The following is a 23,062-nucleotide window of genomic DNA, read 5'->3' as shown; positions in this document are numbered from 1 at the left end:
GTGTGTGTGCATGGTGATCAGTGTGAGTGCATGGTGATCAGTGTGAGTGCATGGTGATCAGTGTGAGTGCATTGTGATCACTGTGAGTACATTATGATCACTGAGAGTGCAGGGTGAGCTGGTGAATGGTGTGAGTGCATGGTGATTGGTGTGAGTGCAGGGTGAGCGGGTGAATGATGTGAGTGCATTGTGATCAGTGTGAGTGCATGGTGATCAGTGTGAGTGCATGGTGATCAGTGTGAGTGCATGGTGATCAGTGTAGGTGCAGGGTGAGTGGGTGAATGTTGTGAGTGCATGGTGTGAGTGCATGGTGATCAGTGTGAGTGCACTGTGATCAGTGTGAGTGCACTGTGATCAGTGTGAGTGCACTGTGATCACTGTGAGTGCAGGGTGAACGGGTGAATGGTGTGAGTGCATGGTGATCAGTGTGAGTGCATGGTGATCAGTGTGAGTGCAGGGCTAGCGTGAAAGTGAAGGCGAGAATGAGAAGTGAGTAGTCTGAAAGCAGGGTGCATTCCCAGAAACTTGAAGCGTAGGGTTTCAGATATAAGTTAAACTATTACTATAATGGCATTAATCAGGGTTCGAGGGTGGAGGAAATAAATAATGTGCTGATCCTGCAACAAACTTCCAGTCTAATGATTAGGGTTACCAGCTCATTATTTTGATGGCCCAGAAATCCTACAGCTGTATTTTTTGCACTTATCTGTGAATACGTAGAACAGCAAATATGAATAGAAAGCACTTTTAATTGTGTTCTAGGGATGCCTCAATGATCAATGACTAATAATTAAAGAGAATAAAAACAGAAAAGTCACATAACTAATTAATACATACTTTTTTATTTATAACTCAATTTAGTGTCAAGAGCAGGTCTCTGCAGGATCTTTAAACAACACATAGCAGGCATGTTTCTTTTGGCAACAAAACTTTATATTTCTTTTCACTAAGTGCATTCTCACACTACAGTAGTAAGTGTAAAAATACAAATCTAAGGAATAGGCAGAGTGGGGGCCCAGGGGGTACTGAAACCATAAAAAAAACGAAGCGTTGGGAATCAGTTAACAAAGGCATGTAAATATGCTAATGGTCTCAAATGACCTGTGAAAAACTCGGGCCGGAGATAAGACTCCAGACACTGCCCAGCAGAGGCCCCAGGAGCGCGAGCTGCACTGCAGCAGCCCGGCTGAGACACAGGATGGGGGACGAGGGGGGCTGAAGCCCTGAAGGCCAGGGCAGAAGTGACACTGTGAAGGCGCGACCCCCTTTGCATCGCTCCATGGCCCCCCTGGGGGTCGCGCCCCACAGTTTGAAGACCGCAGCTCTAAGGCCACCTCACCCATGCTCACCATTAGAGCGAGGTGGGAACGAGCCTCTCTAACAGCTAAGGTATGCCACAATAGAGAGTACAATCATTAGTGCAGCTGAAATCGGCCTTGGAGAAACACGAGCACAGGGGCATGGAGACAGTTTCTGCTGAGGCAAGCAACACGAGGCAGGAGCTTAGCATCGATCATGAAACAGAATGGCAGTTGCTAATAAAATAGTGCCATGAATGCTGACTTAACACAGAATAAAACATGAGCAAGGGGACGATAACGTTTTCAATTCTAACAGTCTCCGCCCACATGTTGGTTACCTTGAGTACAATGTTTGATTGGGCCGTAGGCCTGTGCTGCCATTGAGAAAGAGTGCTTGTCATACTCCTGCTGGTTCTTGAGGGGAGCTAAGTCCCCCAAACACATTTAATAATGTGGCAGTCTACAATGGGAAGACTTCTTTACCACGTGGTAATAGTATTGGCTAATAATATCCCTAAACCATCATGACATGGTCACTGTGTGCATTAACTACACAGTGGACCATGTTCTTATTAATAGGCTGATCTTATTGGCGGATAGAGGTTTTCATTAAGGATGTTCCCTCATTAAAAATGACTGTGTCATCCACATTAGTGCTGCAAAGGCATATGTGCAGGTTTTTTATTCTCCATTTATGTTTGTGCTATGAAGAATAAGCAATTGGTTCTGCCCTTCCATCCCAGTACTCCAACGGATATGCCTGTTGCTGCAGCCCCAACATGCCTCATCCTGATCCTTCCTGCTGCATCAATGCACTGTCCAAGTTTGCTCTCCCAAGTTTAGCTGCCTGCACATGTACTGCTCCCCGAAGCCATGGGAGCCAGATTCACAGAGTTTGGGATAGCCCGGACCACATGGCTCACTTGTAACTATAAATTGGGGGAAATTACAGATAGCTCAAGAGAGCTTAGCACTTTTCAAATGTAAGCAATTATATCAATTTTTATGATAAGACAATGCTTTTATTTCATTATGAAATCTCAGCTCCTGTCCTTTCAGAAGAGACAGTGCACACTCAACTCTTAAACTGCCCCCTTACACCCTGCAAATTCTGCTCACTAGTCCAAAATAAAGATCTATGTACGTGGGGGGGGGGGGGGGGGGGGGTGATATTTCTCCCAAATTCCAACTATAAAACAAGTTAACAGATTTCTTGTTGGTGGTTTAAGGGAGAGTGTGCTGAGATTTTTTGAAACTTTTGGGGCATTCATTAAATATTCCAGTACTTTCATGATGCACCAGGGAAGCCCGGACTTTCCTTGGAGCAAATCCTGCTATTTTCAAATGTCAAGTCAGAAATTACTACCACTAATCCAAGGTCAGCATTTTTCCATGGGTGGGTCCTTAATGCCATGGAGTACATACACTATGACAGTGCCAGCATTTTTTTTTTATTTTAAATTTTCAAAAACCTTTATTTGAGGAAAGACAGACACAATACACCGTGCAATTCTGCAGCTCAAATCTACAAAATACAGATCGGGTCAAGCATTTAGTAACAGGTAGATTACATCTTGCAGCAAATTAAAAACCGTGAAAGTTGAAATCACAGCTCCACTACACCGAGGTCCCTCCTCCCAGGGGGGACACACACTAAATAGCAACATCAGTGGGGGCACTAACAAAGCGGGGGCGCTTATGGAAAGGGAAAGAGCAGTCACTGACCAGCGCCAGCGGCCACCGCGGACACAGTGTCGGCGGGGAGCACGGGGGAGGCAGCACCACTGGGATGGGAACGGGAAAGAATGTAGGTAACCAGAGGGCCCCAAATGTCAACAGGTCGAGACCTGGCAGGCATTAAATTCCAGAACTCTGATAGGAGAGTCTGGCACTGAGAGGCATCCTCCAACCAACTCTCTGCTTTGGGGGCAGGCCGACGACCCCAACACATGGCCACCCTGCACCTAGCAAGGACCAGCAGCATCGAGATCAGACTACGAGAAGAATCGGGACAGAATTTAACGAAGCCGAGAAGGCACAGGGGAGGATCGGGGTGCACTGCAGCACCAGTGATGTCGGAGATGGTGGAACACACCACCCGCCAGAACTCAGAGACCTTAGGGCATAGCCACGCTAAATGGGCAAAGTCCGCGGCAGGAGCAGCACAACGCACACTATTGTCTCCAGGAATTAGCTCGAGCCTGTGGAGCTGCACTGGGGTGCGGTACAGCCTGTGCAGATACTTGAAATGGATCAGACGGAGCCCGTAGTTTAGTGACAGCTTTTTCGTCTGATTACAGCAATATAGCCAGTCAGCCTGCGAAATGTCTATACCAAGATCGTCACCCCATGCCTCCAGCGCTCAATCTGAGGAAACGAAAGCGGACACCAGGGTGAGAGCGTATAGTTTGGTGACTAATTTGTGCTGCGACGGGGATGTATAACAGTGCCAGGAATTTACCATGGATACTTCAAACATAGTCATGGGTACCTGTAGAAATTCCCTCTGGTATACAAGGGTCAGCATTTTTCTGTTCACACCCCCTGTAAAATGAGTACAAGAAATCTTATGACAAGAATTACCTCAAAAAACACTTCCAACATTTTGCTATGGATCCACCCCATATGCTGAGAATTACGTACATCATGGCAGGACCTTGGACTAGATTTGGTGATGCATGTTTTGTGTCCCTGCTGCTGGGTAGGAGTGGGCTAGCGGCTTTCTCAGTTAAACAGTTTGAGTCCCACAGCTAATGACGGTGTATTCAGACAAGCATGTCAGAGCCTTCAGTTTGCCATGGGTAACAACTCCCATCCATATGCTATTAGAGCCCTTGTTCATAAGGCAAGAATAACCTCCAGTATGCTAGACCAACAACACACTTGCACGCATAACACCCCAACACACAAAAAGTCTCACACACACACATCCTTTCACACACTCATTTGCACTTAATCTTTTGCACTCTTACGTACATTTTTTCTCTGGTACACTCACACATAGACACCCCTGCTACTCACACTTCAATTAGTCAAAATGCTATTATTGTGATCGAAAAACTTGTCCTGCTGCTTCTGCTATACCTGCCTTGCCTTTTAGTGAAGCCTAATAAAAACATATTCTCTTAATGCTATTAAAAAAGAAAAGAAAAGTGGTGTACTTACTCTTTGCACCTGGCAAAATGTGTATTTGTCTAAATGTTGAAATTGTGCACTGTCAAAAATCTACCATAATACCATGTGCATTGCTAATGCCACATATATGGTCATGCCACCATAGAAGGCCTGCACATGTCTTTAATTTAAATACACAGCATTGCTCCTTCTTACTAGAGCGTGTGAAGCATTGTTTAAATCCCTTCAAGGGCCGTCTTTAGTATGATAGCCCAGTGTGTCTTTGTTCTATACAAAGGATTGCCAACTTTGTAGTGGTACGTTGATACCATTGTATACTTTTATATTCTGTGGTACATGCCATGATGTTCACTTTAGACATTCTCACATAATAGTAAACCGGAGAGCCACACCAAGTGATCCCCAGTGGCTAAGATTAATTTAAGCATTGCTGCCATCGTTGTATGAGGTGTACATGCAGATATAGGTCACATGCTCACTGCACCACAGGACTAAAGTTATGCCTAACTACTGACGTCAAAATCAGTGCCCTTATCAACGAGCCTCTCCTAAAAGTTTGGCTGCACTGTCCATACTGGAGCAGGACCAAGGCTGATTTGCATTTAGCTGGCCTAGAGTAAAACAGGTGAAAAATGATAGTGCCCACAAGTGGCTTCTTTCCGTCTCTTTCTTGTTTGTTACATATTTTAGGCTACATGGAAAAGTGATGAGGTACATCATATGTTGACTGCTGTATCTAGTGTACTTACATCCCAAGTAATTTGTTAACCTACATCTATTTATTTGGTGGCCTGAGTGTACCAGAAGGCTATGCATTTGCCTCATAAAAAAGCATCTGAACACTGATGTGAAATTCAAATGTGTTGGTTACTGTGTCTACCCTCCTCTTCTCGCATGGATCAAATGAACCCTACAGCTGGTGACTCTTTGGAAAGCAAACAAAGGCTTATCAAATTCCTGAGGTCCTGCAATAAGGATTTTCCAATTTTTCTTCACTGTTTCCTTGAGGTGGTTACTGCTAAAATTCACCATGGTGGCACAGGTTATTCTTGCTGTAGCTTCTTTTTTGTGTGTTTGCAAAAGTGCCTCCTTTTGGTTATTACGTGATTGCTTACTCATCTGGCAAATAATTATCTTTGGGTATTTTCTCGCTAGCAGCTTGTTTGTTAAGATGTCCGCCTGTTCACCTAATCTTTTAATCTCAGACCCATTTCCTCCAAATTCTTAAATACTTGCCATTAAGGAGGTTTTACTCAAAAACTAAGCAGTTCTGTAAAGAAGAAATCAAGGAGTGCTTACTTGGTCCTACTCGTTTTATTTGTCCACCTTAAGTGAGGATCTTTGTTGTTTGCGCATTCCAAAAACCCGTCCTTTCCTTCTTACACCTTTCCATGTTACTACGGCATCAATGTTATCAACACCTTAGTTTGTTTTTACCTCGGTAATGCTGTTGGATGTTCAGTACTTTCTGTTTCTCAAAACTAGGTACATTGAGTTTCGCAACAAGAAAGTGCTGCTCATAGATGTGCAGTCTATAAATATGCTTTCAATAAGTAATTTCTCTGAACAGTCCCTAACAAATAAGATTGCTGTCATATGGGGGCAGGCACTTTATGTAAGTAATTCTTCAACCGCCCTTAATTTTATTATTTGATGGAAGAAAGCTATCGAGAGCTTCCATATCAAGACTGAGTAGAAATTCTCTCTGTAGGTCAAATGGAGGTCCTTATGTAGACTAATGACATCCTTGGTGTCTTTTAGGTTAGATGGCATCTTAAACACTTCTTCTTCCTCTTTTCATAATTTTTTAATATAGAGAACCAAAGAATGCTTTATTTGTGCATCCTACGAAAAATTCATGAAGACAGGCTCCTTATTCCCCAGAAGGCCCATTGGCTTAGGTATTAGTTCCAATCTATAGGTCCTATCACACCTTTGTGACCACTTTTTAGGGACAGAGTTTTTAAGAGTTTTCACACCGTGAGGCGAATGTTTTTGTAGATGCTGGTGTTAACTAGTATGACAGGAAAAGACTATTAAAGGGAAGAGTGTGTTGACAGAGATAGGAAAGCAGTTGTCCGAGGAAACAGAACGTAAAATGGACACAATAGTTTATTATCATTGTAAATATGTGCTTGCTCGTCTCTTTTTTGTTATTTTTTATTGCAACCTCTAATCCTTTAATGTTTATTATCCCATATACCACGTTCTATCATCTGCATTGAGAAGAGTTGGAACACGACCAACCCAGTCCAAAGACTGAATGTCCCAGGTATGTGAACGGAATCTTCGCTGGAACACGCCTTTTTGTACCAGCTATGAAAGCTCATACTAAGCCGATATTCCCGAGACCTTAATTATTGCCCCTTTTAGGTCGAGCCTACGAGACAGCACATGCCTGCCTTTTAACAAGCACCAGAAAGCCGGTAGCTTGCATTCTGAATCATGACAAAATCATTACAAAAAGCCTGCTGAAATGAAAATACAAAACAAAACAGAATTGCTTTTTGTGTACAATGCTTCCATCATTAAAGAATAAATGATTATTCAGCAGACCTTTGAGATGTAAAAGAGTTGCTCTTGGCATTTAAATACAAGCGCTCTATAGAAAGCAGAATGATAGATCACGCCGTAAATGGCATGAAGTGACAGAAAACTACTTTTGTAGCAGAGTCAAAGCCCAACATATTTTAATGAATTGGTGACAATAGGTTATGCAAGTAAATTGCACTGTCAAGCCAAATCTAAAAAGGATATGTTATGTTATAGGCTTTGTAAAGTGTATGCCTGCCCCAACAACTGGGTGTCCCAGCTGAGCTCTAGTCTTAAAAGACCAACTGCTGATGATGACCAAACAGAAAGTCACCCAAGGAGCACTTAGATAGAAAATAACCAGGTCTTCAGTGATTTCCATATGCAATTGATAATAAAAAAAGGAGCATGAAATTGATTTGCAAAATGAAGTGAGTGAGAAGCGTAAAAAGTTGGCAAAATCCAAGACTGAGTAGTTAAGTGTATATTGTGAGATACATTATTAACACTTGAAATATTACGCAGTTAACCCATACTTTTGTCATGTTATCTTTCTCTCTACAACCAAAACTCATGTCCAATTTCACCACAACACACTAATTCACTCTGACTGATTCTAGGCTCTAAGAAAGCCAGTTCGTTTTCTTTCCCTTTGTGTGAAAGCACGTTGAAGGCGTTGTTATCATATCATATCATTCATTTATTTTTATTTAATTTCATAAGTGACTCTCATCTGCCATGTAATGTCTTGGAAAGTTATAACTGAAAACAAAATGGAGAAGCGGGTTTAGTGTTTTCTTTGCAGGATCTCTCTGCAGTGTCCCAGCTCCCAACTTGTGGGTATATGATTGCATACATTGTTTATTTACATTTCCATCATATGATAAATGGCATGTACATGTACTAAAACTGGCTAGTAAATAACTGGTTTGTGACTCCGCCGCAAAACTCCCACACCACACCTTTCCTTAACTCTATCCTAGGCAACTCGGGCAGACTCCTGCCGCCATTTCGCTCATGTTCTGAAAGCCCAAACTCGCTGAATGTACCACACTTAACCTGGCAGAAAAACAGCCAGCAGTCGCAGATTATTTCATCGTCAACATTAGAAAACGCGTTTGGTCCTGAATAGTGAATGTCCCAAATAAATACTAATAAAAATGAAGTCTACATTTTAGAAAATCTTTTTATTAATATATAATGCCGAATACACTCTTTTGCCCCTCTAGGTTCTGTAAATGACATTTGCTGCAGTTGCCCAAAGTGTAGTGCACTGGAAATGCCCAGACGGATCCCTTGCTCACTGCGCCATGAGGCCATGAGACTGACGCTGTTCCTAGCCAGCCTGGGTGCACTTGTTATTTCCAGTCTGAAGGTGACATGGCCTGACAGCTCGGGCCCGACTGTTTCCAATGGGGCCGGACCAATTCTGATTTGCATGTGGCTGGTCTCTGTCTAAAGTGGCATAGTTGGTAAAAAAAACGGTGGATTGGAATGTGCCAGTGGCTGAGATTAATTCAAATTTTCCACCTGTCACCATTTGTTTCTTTAAGGGTTCAATATCGTGACCCGCAAAGTAACAGCTGGTGTCCCAGCAGCAAGTGCTTAAACTGCCGAACCAGCTTGCTGGCATACATGCACACTGCATGGGCAGCATCGGCGGTCCTTCTGTTATTTAAGGAAGGCCTGCTCAACGTGACCGCCTGCGTCACGATCCAGGAAAGAGGCTCCTTCGAAAAAAACACAAGGAAAAGCCCCCGTGTTTACGAGCCTTAAAATAACTGGCCCTGAACACAGCGTGTTACAACATAAGGACTTTCACTGGCCACCCCCTGGGACCCCTTTGCTATTTTCATGGTGTCTGGCCTGGTGCTACCCTGTCTGTTTCCTGTGCAGAGAGAGGTTGGGTGGCATGCTAGCAGTTTACAACAGTCAACAGCTGGGGGTTTAGCTTGCCAGACAGTAGCTTCAGCTGTGGTATGGATTGTTTAGAAGAGATTAAAGCAGCATTCTTGGAATGTAAAACGCGCAATCCGATTAGCATATCCTAAAAGTAAACAAAATGCTGCTCAATCGGTAAATGTAGAGATGAAAAAATCCCTCAGGTCTTTTATATCCATAAATTATATATAAATAGTTTGACAGGAGAGTTATTCCACAGGCCCAGATGAATGCTAAAATGGTTACCGGTGAACAGGAGGAACCCAGCAGGCACTACTACTTTCCTCTACTGCAGCTTCCATTTCTCTATGAAGTTTTGGAAATTTTGCATAGTGGCGCTATAATTTACGTTCCTAGGTATTTTCTCCACTCAGAATTTCCATCACTGGCAGTTCCGGTAATTATGCAGGATGGAAAATAATGGGAATTTCAAGTTTTGGGGAACAACATACAGGAATCGGTGTATTTATGCCGATTTCTCATGCTTTCCTCCAGTGTTTCACAAAACGATTTTAACTGCTCTCGGCTGAAAATTTCGCCCTTGTAAATGCCACAATTTGTAATTGCAATGGCTTATAAACTCCCGTTTGCGGCCCCATTGGGTTTAAAAGGGGCACGGGGAATGAGGGCCATAGTGGGGAGATGTAGCCAGGGCCTCTGGGACTGTGTGTGCGGAGGGGCAAGTCCAAATTATGATACAGTGCTGACTTAATTATGTGGCAGGAACAGTATGTGAAATACTGCGGCACATTTTGTGATAGTACTACTTCATAATTTTGTACTTTTTACTGATGTTACCACTGTCAGGGAAAACATTTCACCTATTACTACTAATTTAACATCAAATACAGTGAATCGCAACTAAAAGGTGAGCAGTGAGCTTTAGAATATAGCCTTCCAACGAGCAGCAATGATTTTAACAACTTTTGATCCTTTCGAGCAACAAATAATATTTTTTGTTAATATCTGCAGATTATGCAGCAGATGATAGATTGTATAATACATTCCTTCTGCGTAAAACACAGCGATCATACACTCACATAATTCCAGTGGTGCTGGAGGTAGAGCCCTGGTTAAATTGACAGAATCCTTTGTATTTATATATTTATTTATTTGATTGATGTGCAAAGCACACACTTCATCCAACCATGTTTCGTAGTACTGTACGGAAGAAGGAAGGATGAACATCCGCCTGAAAGTCAACTAAGCATTAAATGGTAGTTCCATTTCTGTGGAAGTCTGTCATGTAAACAATTGTGGACTTTCACAAAAAAATCAAAATCTCCCTGATGCTTTCGGAGAATAAGGGGAATAGATATATCCTGTCAGTTTTTTGTGATGGCAGTTCAGCTGTGTTGCCATAGTATAGTGGGCCTGCTGCTAAAAATAATTGCACTTCATCTGGAGGCAGATATCAATTCAGGAAAAGTAGCCTACCTCCAAGAAGAGCTCATAATTAGGCACATCCTCATCAGGAACTGATGCAAAGGTGTTTCTTCCACTCCACACTTCCGTTTCAGCCAATGTTTAGAGGCAAGGTAGCTGTGCAAATATAATGTGCAAATATACCATTAGACCACCCAAAGTCCTCACCCATCTCTTTTCTTCTGATCACTCCTTGATCCAGATGACAATAGCCTTTCTTACTTTGGGTCCATTGCCTAAATGCACCACCCATATCTTTAGATAAATATTTCTCCCAATTATTGCTTCCAAGTAGTGGTGGTCAACACAGATAAAGAGTGGCGGGAGGGTGGAGGGGGCATGGGTGGAGCAAATAGGGGGTGTAATAATAAAAATAAAAAAAGACTTACCTGGTGCTGATGGCCGCCTCGCACTCCTCTATTTCTAGTTCCTGGTCCCAGCAGTCCATGGGACAGCATCACAGACTCCCCATCCAATCCCCTCCCTGCTTTCAAGCATGAGATCAGTGTGGGGCTTGGCCTGGGCGGGCTGCATTATTGCTCGATCAGGCACAGGGACTCTGTCTGTGCTGTTTCTCTAACCAGGTATTGTAAGAGCGATCTAGGGTGTAATCCCTTCTCCAGAGTGATGATATCTTTACTGCCCTTGCCATTCTACAGACCAGATAGATCTATTCCTCTGGCCTACCTTGCCATTTTTAAACCAGATTGACTTCATGTGCTGCACCGGCCATGGCGAACCTAGCAGTTTGTCCATAACCGCAGAGCTCTAGCTGGATTACGGGTTTTCTTACTAGAGACATTCCTAATCCTAAATGCAAACAGTATAGTGTGGGTAATTACCGTTCCACTTCGTCCTTTGGAGGTCACATTTGGAGGCCTAAACCATCTAGAACCAGCACCATTTACCTATAGGAAAATTATATAATTCAATTTTTCTTAGACCACAAAATCAATGTTGCAGTTAATCAATTTGTGAAATGCACTAGATGGTCCAACACTAACGTGATGTTGGTATCTGTAAACTTTTTTCCTATTTGTGCCCTTATAAAGGGCTAGCTATCCGTCATCTGCGGACACCTTTTTTACCAGTTGTATTATATTTGTACTATACTTTTGTTGATTCGTTTCTGTCTCACTTTGATTTTGATTGTGAGTTACAACAATTAATCGATTGTACGTTATTAGCTTTGATTCCATGAGCACTACATAAAAACCTGAAGAAGAATGCCAGTCTACAACTTTGTACATCCATAGATTCGGCACAGCAATTCTTTCATTGAATTAACATTTTATTTTCTATCAAAAAATATAAATGATCATAAATGGCGAGTTACCCCCCCAGGAGCCACAAATAAAAAGCAAGCTTTTCCTTTCATTGCATAGATCCGTCCCGCTAGAGTGTGTTTTTTCTTTTTCACACTTTTTCTCCAACCTGACGGTGCAATACAGCTGGTTGGAGAAACCTAAATGTGCATGTCAGTTTGGCTTCCCTAAGATGGCAGGCCACACTGACATGCACTTTTAAAAGTACACTTACTCCTCCTCCCCCTCCCACGTCCCAGCCCACCCCGTCCCTGCCCGGATGTGCTGGCTCAGCCAGAAGCGGAAAAATAAAACAATAATAAAGTGGGCAAGTGGGGTGACGCTCCTCTGCCATTGCTCCCAAGTTTCGATAACTTCCTCCAACAGCTCTGAGACACACTGACAAAGCCCGCACCGACCTGCAGTCACACCCATCCCTGAAAATAGTGACACAAGTGCTAACCTGACCTACATCCCATAGTCACCCACTCCCTCACCATCCTTCCCTCTGACTTCAGCGTTACCTCCTCTCCACCCCATTCCACCTACTTCCTGACTCTTAACTTCTCTCTTCACAAACATTTGTGTTGATGCAGCGCTACTCCGGAAATATTTTCTAAACCTTATCACCTCTTCCTTGAAGTTTCAAATCACACATTTTACTCATCAGTGGGGCCCATAACACTGTGAGTCACTCATATAGATTCTTTTCTCTCTACTTCATGGATCGGTGAACTTCAAAGGAGAGCTGCTGGATCATAGCGGAGTGTCTATTTTTAGCTAAATATTTATAATATGTACACCCGCAGTTTAATTTGTTTACCATGGTTTTTCATCAAAGAGACAATTTATTCAGACACACCACCATTGATTGTCGTTGGACCTGCTAGTAAAAATTAGGCTAAGGATGAACAAGACCAGCTTAATTCTTCATTTATCTAATTTTTATTTAAAGAAAATCTTCTAGCATGACCTTCATTTATTCACTCGTAATTCGTTTAATCCAAATGGATTTAAGGGAAAGAAAGAAATTTAGCTTATACATTTATACAATTTTAATTCAAAGCTGAGAAAATAAGCACGCTATTATTGAGATTATAGGACCTAAGTATTAACAAGAAGACATAATAGTTCCCAGAATTTACCTCCCTATTCTCTCTAGCTATTAACGACTCGGTATTCATTCAAGCAAAAGTTAAAGTTCAGAAATTTTCAAAGTTCTTACGCCTCAGGAAAATTCAGCATTCCGGCAGCATGCTAGGATACACAGGTGAAAATCGAAAAAAAAGAGTGTTGTTTCTTAAGTCCGGATATACTCTTTTATACCCTTTTTAGGTTTCGACCTGGCGATCTGCGCAAGCAGTTCGCGCAGGCGAAATCTATTGTTACATATATTGGCTTCAGGAACGTCCCCCGGCTCCCATTGGCTAGCTCCATAAATGGAGGCTAGCCATTGGGAGCCGGATCTGTCCATCAAGGCCGGACCAGATTCGGGGGCGTTCCCGTGATTTTTTCCCTCTCTGCCTCTGCGATGTCTTCATCGCGGCGGTGGGCGGAGTTTCGAATTTTTTCCTCGGGGTTTGTTTTTGTGTCATTTCATGCCGACCACGGCTGCCGGAGGAAGCCCAGGTGAGTGCTTGTTGAACCCTGCTGTCCATTTTTCATAATTTTAGTACCTTTCTCTTTTGCTCTGTGTCATAATCTGTCTGACGATGAAAAGTAAGTCCAAGCTACCAAAATAAGTTCCGGTGCCCAACAACACCCTCAACCCACATGGCACAAATTAAGCACCGTTAGAGTGTAAGCAGCCCTTGCTTGCTGCGAGCTCTTCAGAGCCCCCGCCGTCCCACATGGCTAGGCCTCGGCAGTGCGGTCTCTCCCATGGCCCCTGTAAAAGAGTCTGTCTCTGCTGCCGTCATCTCTTTCCTCCTTCACTGGGGAACACGGGCCAATTAAACCCAGCTAACAAGTGCTGTAATGTTTTGGCAGTTGCCGTTCCCTTCTGCATGCAAACACCAGGCGGTCCCTGCACGCGACTATTTTTAACCATTTGAGCAGCCCTCGGGGAAGCAGTCCCACTACCGACGCCCCAGACGGTACCAGAGAGCGCACCACGCCCCCCCCCCCCTTTATTGCTCACATTCAGGAAGCGTCGGAGGATGCGGCTGTGAGGTTGGCGGCGGTGAGTGTGAAGGTAAGGAAGGGCCCTCGTGGAAATGCAGCTCGCTGTACTACTTGGGGTTGTTTGCTAGGGACTCTCGTCACAGAGCGGGTGTCTCCTGTCTCTGTTGAGGCATGTGTAGTATGTGAAAGTATCAAACAATTTGGGGACTTGAACTTCAAAACTGTTTGTTTTCCTTGTTTTAGACACTGTAGCGCTGTATGTTTACACACTGTACCCGTAGCAGTCTGTTTTGTGTTTTTAGACGACTATTTTTTGTTCAGTTCCTTCTCTCAGTACTTTCCTGTGTCTCCCGTTGCCCGTGGGCATATTCTCCTATTTCCCCAGATTTCTATTTTGTTGTCGGGTCTTGTGCATAGGACCTCCTCAGCTAGAGAGACATACAGAGAGGCTAGCTAAGGTTTGGTCTTTCATTAACCCCTCTTGGTAACGTGCAAGTTAACGAGGCTACTGGCATGTCCTCTCGGGGGTCAGTTACACACTTATGTCAATTTATGCTCCTCTAGACAGTATTTGTACCTGCATCCGCCAGACAACGAAGCTTGATTTCCACAGAGGATATGAGTCTGACACAACTAGTTGTAAATATTTGCTTTTTTTATGTTAAGTCAACCCGAGCTCGTCCAGGGATGACGAGCACATATTCGTGTGTCTGTTATGTTAATTGCTGCCGACCCTTTGTCTCGCTCTTAATGGGAACAATGCAGCCAGGGAGGTCTTTTAGAGTCTACTTGTCTTTGGGGGCTATTTGGGGTGGGTAGGTCTCCGAGTGCTAGGGAGTGCAGAGTGACTGCAGAGTGCTAGGGAGTGCTAGGGAGTGCAGAGTGACTGCAGAGTGCTAGGGAGTGCTAGAGAGTGCAGAGTGACTGCAGAGTGCTAGGGAGTGCTAGGGAGTGCAGAGTAACTGCAGAGTGCTAGGGAGTGCTAGGGAGTGCAGAGTGCTAGGGAGTGCAGAGTGACTGCAGAGTGCTAGGGAGTGCTAGGGAGTGCAGAGTGACTGCAGAGTGCTAGGGAGTGCTAGAGAGTGCAGAGTGACTGCAGAGTGCTAGGGAGTGCTAGGGAGTGCAGAGTAACTGCAGAGTGCTAGGGAGTGCTAGGGAGTGCAGAGTGACTGCAGAGTGCTAGGGAGTGCAGAGTGGCTAGGGAGTGCTAGGGAGTGCAGAGTGGCTAGGGAGTGCTAGGGAGTGCAGAGTGAGTAGAGAGTGCTAGGGAGTGCAGAGTGACTAGGGAGTGCGAGGGAGTGCAGAGTGACTAGGGAGTGCAGAGTGACTAGGGAGTGCAGAGTGACTAGGGAGTGCAGAGTGCTAAGGAGTGTGCTATGGAGTGCTAGGGACTGCAGAGATTAAGCTAATGGCAATGTAAATGACAATGCCATTTTTATTTAACGTTTTTCAAAACCAACACATAAATACAAATTGTCATTTACAATGCCAATAGCTCTAACTTTTCCAAAGGCGAAACCATTGCATTGTAAATGCTTGTTCTCTAACTAATCTATCTAAATTCTGAAACATTTGGGGTCTTCAACAGTTCTGATTGGTCAGTCCAAGGGGTAGATGAGCATAACCTCATCATCTTATTGTTTTATTTCCGTACGATCATCTCAATGAAAATGTTCTTTGTTCACAGCATATCCGCTTTATTCTTGTCCTTTAAGTGGCATTATTGGTCTGCGTTCTCAAGCTTTCTCATCACAGACGTCCATTTTGTTGGCACTCAGCTGGACTTTCAGGGCACACTGTCCTTGAACCATTCCGCTCGGGCACAAGCAGCTCATACTCGACTCGCTGATTTTTTATATCAAGCACATGCGTACTGCATCTCAAACTCGGACTTATAGAAACATCCATCTTGTTCTAGGCCTCAAAGGCCAGAACGGGAACTATTATAGAAACAAACACAATTAAACGTTAATTGTTGAATGTTAACCCTTCTGTTTACCACCCCTCTTTCTGAGGTATCCCTGTTAGTTTGTTACCTAGCAAATAAAGCAATACATATGCGTGTTTTTCTCACCTGTCTTCATGTTTTTGCCACATATAGACAAACAGAAAGCATATTCATGCCGCTTTTGGTTAGTTTAAAGCTTCTGCCTTAGTTTTGAATGAGACAACATCACTTAGTTAGTCGATTATAGTTTGCAACATAAGCAAATTCTTTTTCCCACGTGTATTTGTGTGTGCATTCTATTTTAAGTTGATTAATTTTCAAAACCACACAATTTATTCATGTTATTGTTATGAGCAAGTGACTTCATGAGGGGTATACACAATTTTGTTTTTCCACCTCGCTCCATCAGTGTCAATGCCATGCTTCAGAAATCCTTCCCCTTGGCACACCACCTACGAATGAATGAGGGTTCCTGTATTACAGATGGCATTGTACCTTCTTAAACTAAAAGCAAACAATGAGGAGATTCCTTTCTTCCACCCTCATACAACTCCTCCATCTTCAGTAACACCTCCATTTAACTGTTAAACCCACCCTTCTCTTTCAACTTTCACATCAACTCAAAGGAGTATTTTGAAGCAATTTTCAAACTGTATGTGCCCTCTGGTGTCCACGCTGGCCCCTTTTCCACCAAGAACTTGAAAACGCTTTCCATGCTTTTGTTTCCCTTAACTATTGAACTGATGAAATATCACTCATATATCTAGCTTCCATACTTTAAGATTCCTGACTCCTCTACCGTCTCCAAATGCCTAACAATTCTCACTCCTCTCCTCTGTTTTAAAACCATTGAATGCCTTGTCTTTGATGGACTCATCTAGTAACTCACTAAAAACATCCTGTTAAATCTTGCAGACTCAAGCATCCTGAATGCACTCCATTGAAACAGCATTCATCCATTATATCATATACCATCTTCATATTCCCTCCCACCACTACAATTCCTCCTCCATGCTCTTCCTCCTTCTTTTCTCAGTCACCTTTGTTGTTTTTCACATCATGCTTTTGACATCTATGCCCTGTTTAGCATCAGTAAGCTTAACTAAGCTTAGGCATCACCCTTCACAAAGCTACATCAACCTAAAAAACACATTTGCATGGCAAATAAGGCCTACTGCAGCTAAAGGCCGTTGTTTATTGCGGGATCGTCTTTGTTTATTAGATCTCTTGATTCTGGATCTTGCCCTAAAAGACTTCTCTTGACACCGCATCTCTCCTTAAAAGACTTCACTTGGAACCAAAAATATATTCAAAAAGCAATCAGGGCCTCCCACCAATGTGCTGTCCATTGGAATGCCCTGGGCAATTGGTTTACTTGAATCTCAGAACACAAGGAACTCGCGACAGATCTATTCTAGCAAGATTTTGTAAACTTAATGTCTCTTTTTCAGTAACTGGCCTCCTGCTTGATTCTTTAGTGACCCACTTCTCAGTAGCAGAACCCTGAAGTAGCTTTGTGCTGTAGGGGTGCTTTACATCATAAAAAGTCACAGCAGATTACATGACTAGTGTGCTCTCTCCAGTCTCTCATCCTAATCTGTAGACAATTTATATTATCGTCAAAAAAGATTCCCTTTGGACACCTTGTACTTGAAATGACAATTCTCTCACTCATATAAGACAAATGTTAAAAAAAACACATATACTGAACTGTAGAAGCAATGCAACAAATATAACAATAAAAAACACTATTATAAAATAATCCTGCACAGTTTATTTATACACAAATAAAATTCAATTAACATTGGGAAACAGACATTAATTAAAGAAGGAAAATTACATACAGAAAATCACAAATTTCCTATCAATAAAAAGGAGATACAAAACAGAAAATTAATTCAGCCAAAAGGTCAGAATTATCCTCAGTTCATGTAAGGTGTATTTCTCCTTTGGCATCGATGCGTTTCGGTGGATATAAGTATATGACCACCTTCATCAGGATAACATATAATGTCTCCCCAATAGTTCTGAAATTTAAACAACATTTATTTTAAAAGCCAGAATTCATTGAGTTAAAAATAGTGTACATAAACAAACCTATGCATTGAAATTTGTGATTTTCTGTATGTAATTTTCCTTCTTTAATTAATGTCTGTTTCCCAATTTTAATTGAATTTTAATTGTGTATGAATAAACTGTGCAGGATTCTTTTATAATAGTGTTTTTTATTGTTATATTTGTTGCATTGCTTCTACAGTTCAGTATATGTGTTTTTTTAACATTTGTCTTATATGAGTGAGAGAATTGTCATTTCAAGTACAAGGTGTCCAAAGGGAATCTTTTTTGACGAAAGTCAGGTGTGGTACCCTATCCCTTTGGTATTGGGGTCCCTCTCTCTTTAATTAGAGACAATTTATATAACTTATTGCCCTCGTGCTTCTCAAAGTCAGGCCTGCCTTACTACCACTTTGTCCCCAGCAAAGATCTGGGTTTTCTTTCTCTTATTTTCGTCAATATTGTAATCTTTCTCAGCAGGATTCCAATTTCTGCGAACACTGTTTGCTGATGAAAAGCAAATCTTTGTCGCTATTCTTTCACTTATAGGGTTATTACAAGCTTATTTAGTTCATTTCTTCTCTGTCATCTAAAACTGAAATACAACGTGTAGCTTAACATGCAGGCTGCATGAAGGCCTTCAAAACCAATATTTTGGGCCTGTTTCTGGACACCATCTAATTATTCACATTCTTGTCAGTCAGAATAGCTGTGTTCTCCATCACTACTGCTTTTTACACTGCCTGTTGTCGTAGTCATAACTCTATGCCATTTTAGAATGGGCAATCTTTTTTTTGCAAAGTGGACATATGGCGCTAGGCACTGTAGCTCGATTAAAAGTCCTAAATCAGTTAAATGGATTTTATGCATGGCCTAAACCATAAAGTAAAACATTGACACATGTTGCATCCTTTTTGAGCACAGAATAGCATTTGGATATAGGGGACGGTAATTCGTCTTGTGGGAGAAGAAACACATCTTCAGTTCAATAATGGATGAGACTGCTTATACGGTCTCCCTGGCTCTGGTACGGCTAAAGCTGTATTATAAAAATGGGACGCTTGTTTCCTGTGCACATTTCATGGTCACAAGAAGTAAAACAAGCATTTGCAATGCAATAGGTCTCACATTTGCGAGAGTTTAAGCTATTGGCACTGCACATGACGATGCCTTTTATTTATCTGTATTGATAATTAACACATAAATAAAAGGTGTGTCATTTACAATTCCATTAACTCAAACTGTTGTAAATGCACGATCTATTTCATTTCAAAGAAGTGGCAACCATTGTCACGGTCTGCTTGGAAAGAGAAAACACAAATGGCACGCTGAATGTTGCAGGAAAGTATGTCCTGCCTGCAGGAGGAGAAACTCATAAAAGAAAACAGTCCTTTCACTATGTCTCCCCATACCCTATGCATGCCATCTCCGTTCATCTTGAAATGCCCCATCGGAAAAAAACATACAACTGCTTCACTACATCTAAATCTATTTTGCCTCCTCGAGAACTAGCGTTGCAGTTAACAAGAGAAACCGGGGATTACCGGGGACCTTGGGAAGTATATATACAAGAAATACTGGTAACACAGTTGGAAATAATACAATCAATACAAAAGGTCGTTTAAATCATTAGTTATAACAAATCATAAGTAAAGAACTTTTTTAAAAAAGCGTTTACTTTGTGATGGCGCAGCGGGTGTCTAGTGAGAAATGTGCTCCGTGCTCTTGTCAAAGTGATAAACACATGCGAACAAATTCAGTGATCAAAGTTGTATATTTTATTTTAAAAACAAGAATGACACGGCCCATTTATATCAAATATAATCATTCATCAGGACTCAGAAGACAAAGAGGAGCCTGAAACAAGGAGAATTAGTGAAGAGTGTACATGTGTAAATCAGAACACATGTTTCCAGGTAGTGTGCATTCTATGCATGCTTAAATTGTGCATTTTTCCTGGTGAAATTCATAAAGTTAAAATGTATCTTTGTGACTCATGTCCTAAGTGCATACATGTAGTGTTTAATTTGGGCCAGTTTTTGCCGGTGCACCTAATTCTTAACACAGCACTTTTTTTTATGAGTCCATCATATGGTGGCACTGTCCGCCTATTTTCAGCAGAGTGCATCAGTTTAGCAATGCAATATACACTAAAAATATCAATAACAGTGTATCCATAAGCAATTGGTACTGGCATTTTACAGAACTGGTAAACGCTGTGGGGGGTGCCATCTTCAGTTTCATCCTCAGTAATACCTAGGGCACTTGCACTTATTTGTTTTTAGATATGAAGTACTGCACGTATGTGGTAACTTGCTGATATTTGGCTAGTTCTAGTCTCATTCCTGAAAAATTGTAAAATTATTTTTACCAAACCAAGAAAAGATATGACCCTATATCAGGAGCTGTCTGCGTGTAAAGTTTGGACAAGCCTAACAAGTTACTTACCTTTGTTAATGATCTTTCTGGTAGATACTATAACTGCACCTTCCTCATCTTTTGAATTCCTCCAGGTGCCAGACTGGATACAGAACATAACTCTAACCCCATTAATATGTGGCTTTTGTCTGTATCTTTCCAGATTACTGGACCAGACAACAGGGTAGCTACATCCACGTTACACTCTGTGACTAGACTTGCCTCAGCAGACTCTCTGTCATAGTCAGGGCCCACCTGTGATCCTATCTGGGGACTTAACAATGCATTTACCGCAGGTGTACTAGAGGCATTCTTTTTGTTTTTACTGCTAAGGTCTCCATTTATGTGTCCTAGAGCCTGACAATCATGACACCAAGCATTTTTGGGGATTCACGTTTTTACCCTGGTACCCACTCTTAGACTGTAAAGAGTTTCTGGGCCTATCATCCTGAACAGGTTTTTGAGGGCCTTTAGAAGACTAGAAGACAAATTATTTGTTTTATCTTTTTGGTCACCATTTTTCCCAGTGGAGGGGTTCTTTTTGGCCTCTTACTTTTGATCACCCCGCCAGTGGTAGTTTCGGTCATCCTTGTTTTGGTCCAGTGGTCTGCATTTTTGCCCAACTCTTGAGGAGAAAGTAAACCTAGGTCTGCCAGGAACTGATGTGACGTCTTTTGATTACAATTACTCAACAGATGCTTTTTCATGATTAAACTGTATAGCCCATCATAGTCAAGTCAAATTCAGCTTTATTTTTGTGCAAGTAAAACCACCATAAAAGCATATTATCCAAGGCAAATCATTCTTACATAACATCATAATTAAAAATCATTAAAATGGCAGGTTGTATTTATACAAACTAAAAAAACGACAGGAATTCATTATAATGCATATATAATATCGAATGCATATATAATATCTAAAATAAAACATGAAACTGTTATGAGGCAGCCATTAGGAAATGTAAACAATTTGAGTTATTACGCAATCAGTTTATTCAAAATATTTCATTCTGATTGGTAGTGCTGGTGCGTATTTAGTGCATAGGGCTACGTAAAGTGCATAGTGCTTCATCTTATCTTAATACATTGTCTGGTCAGTTTAGTAAATCATAGGTACATGATATTACATAAAGTGCTAGTGCATTTTCATTTCAGTGTAGATATTAAAATGGGAGAATCTAACAATTTTCATCCATTTTTTCATATAGTAGTGCATCCAAATGTGTGTAATCCTTAATTGGAAGTTGCACATATCGGATCACAGAGTTTATGATTTTTAGGTTTCCCATACTACAAATAAAATTGAAAGCTTGTTTGTAATTAAAAAGCCTAATCGCTAAAAAAGGGGCTTTAAAATTGATTTCCGGATATCTCTATAAAAACTACAAAACAGAATAAAATGCAACGTGGATTGTGTTGTTTTTCCGTCACATGGGCAATTTGGTAATTTATGACCCCACTTTTCCATTTTTGGGAATGCAAATAAAAAGTGTAATGTCCCCATCCTTATTCTGGTTAAACAAAATCTATGTTGGATGTTTCTAACCAGCGTTAGATAAGACTGTAAAGTCATCGTAAGTGGGCGTTCGCAATAAGAGACAACACTAGATTTTTTGATGGCAACCCTATTCCTTTTGTTTTCCATAACGTTTAAATATTTGAGCTTCAGGTCACTTTTACAGAGCTCCTAGATAGATGTAGGGTTCCTTTTATCGATTTCCACTTTACAGCGTGTTAGCAGATTAAAAATGTGCTCTAGCCATGGTATTTTCTGTCTATGGTTAAACAATCCATTATTATGTGAAATGAAATGAAATGAAAAGGGGATTTTTATAGCGCAGCTGCTGCCCGAGGGCGTCCAAGCGCTGAGTAGAGGGTGTAGTTCTCTGAGGGGGAGAGGGGTGCCTAGTTTTTAAAAAGGAAAGTTTTTAGTTCTTTGCGGAAAGAAGAGAGGATCTGGTTAGATCTTAGGGAGGGGGGGAGGGAGTTCCAAAGTTTAGCATGTCTTGAGTAAATTTTGTTTCCTCCTGTGCCCATATCCCTCTCCAGAGTGTCAGGCGAGCCATATTTATCATGTCACTAAGGTATGGGGCCGACAATTCTTTGTGTACTATGTAGTTAGCTGTAGCCTTAGGGACTGCCAACAATCTTTAAAAAGTTGTTTTCTTGGGTTTGTAGGAAGGCTGTGTTAGCTCTCCCCAGATTGCAGCCCCATACCAGACCCCTGAGACGCATTTGCTCCGGTACAAGGTTAGGATTTCACGAATAGGTTTGTTTCCTAGTTTCACAGAGAATCTAAAAATACTCTCTGTGATTCTTAAAAATGTCACGTTGGATGTTTCAATATGTGTTTCATGAACCGTTCCTATTAAAAATCATCCCTAAGTATGAAAAAGATAAAGCTCTATTGAGAGAAATCCCGCCCACCTGATGTTGTCTTTTCTTAGATCTGTTACTCCCGCATGTCATGACAAATGTTTTCTTTAGGTTTAGCTGTAGATCTTTTTCGGGCATGTAGGATACAAAATTATCTGTTAGGTGTTGCAGCCCGTTAGCTGTCCTAGAAATTAGGACAGCATTGTCTGCATATAGTAATACTGGCATGGGGCGAGTTCCAACTTTCGGGGCATCAACAGCTAAATTTTGTGAAAAGTGGTCTATATTGTTAATGTAAAGAGAAAATAAAAGGGGTGCTATCACACACCCTTGTCTTATACCACGAGTGACTCTAAAATCTGAAGTACATTCCCCATGTTACCAAACCATACCCTAGAGATTAGGAAGTTATAAATCAGAGACAAATAGTTAATTATAGCAATGGGCGCCCCTAATCCTTTAAGTGTTTGCCATAATTGTTGATGATTGACTAGGTCGAAA

The sequence above is a fragment of the Lissotriton vulgaris genome, chromosome 6 (assembly GCF_964263255.1).
Source record: "Lissotriton vulgaris chromosome 6, aLisVul1.2, whole genome shotgun sequence".
NCBI lineage: Eukaryota > Metazoa > Chordata > Amphibia > Caudata > Salamandridae > Lissotriton > Lissotriton vulgaris.
Note: the sequence above shows the minus strand (reverse complement) of the source record.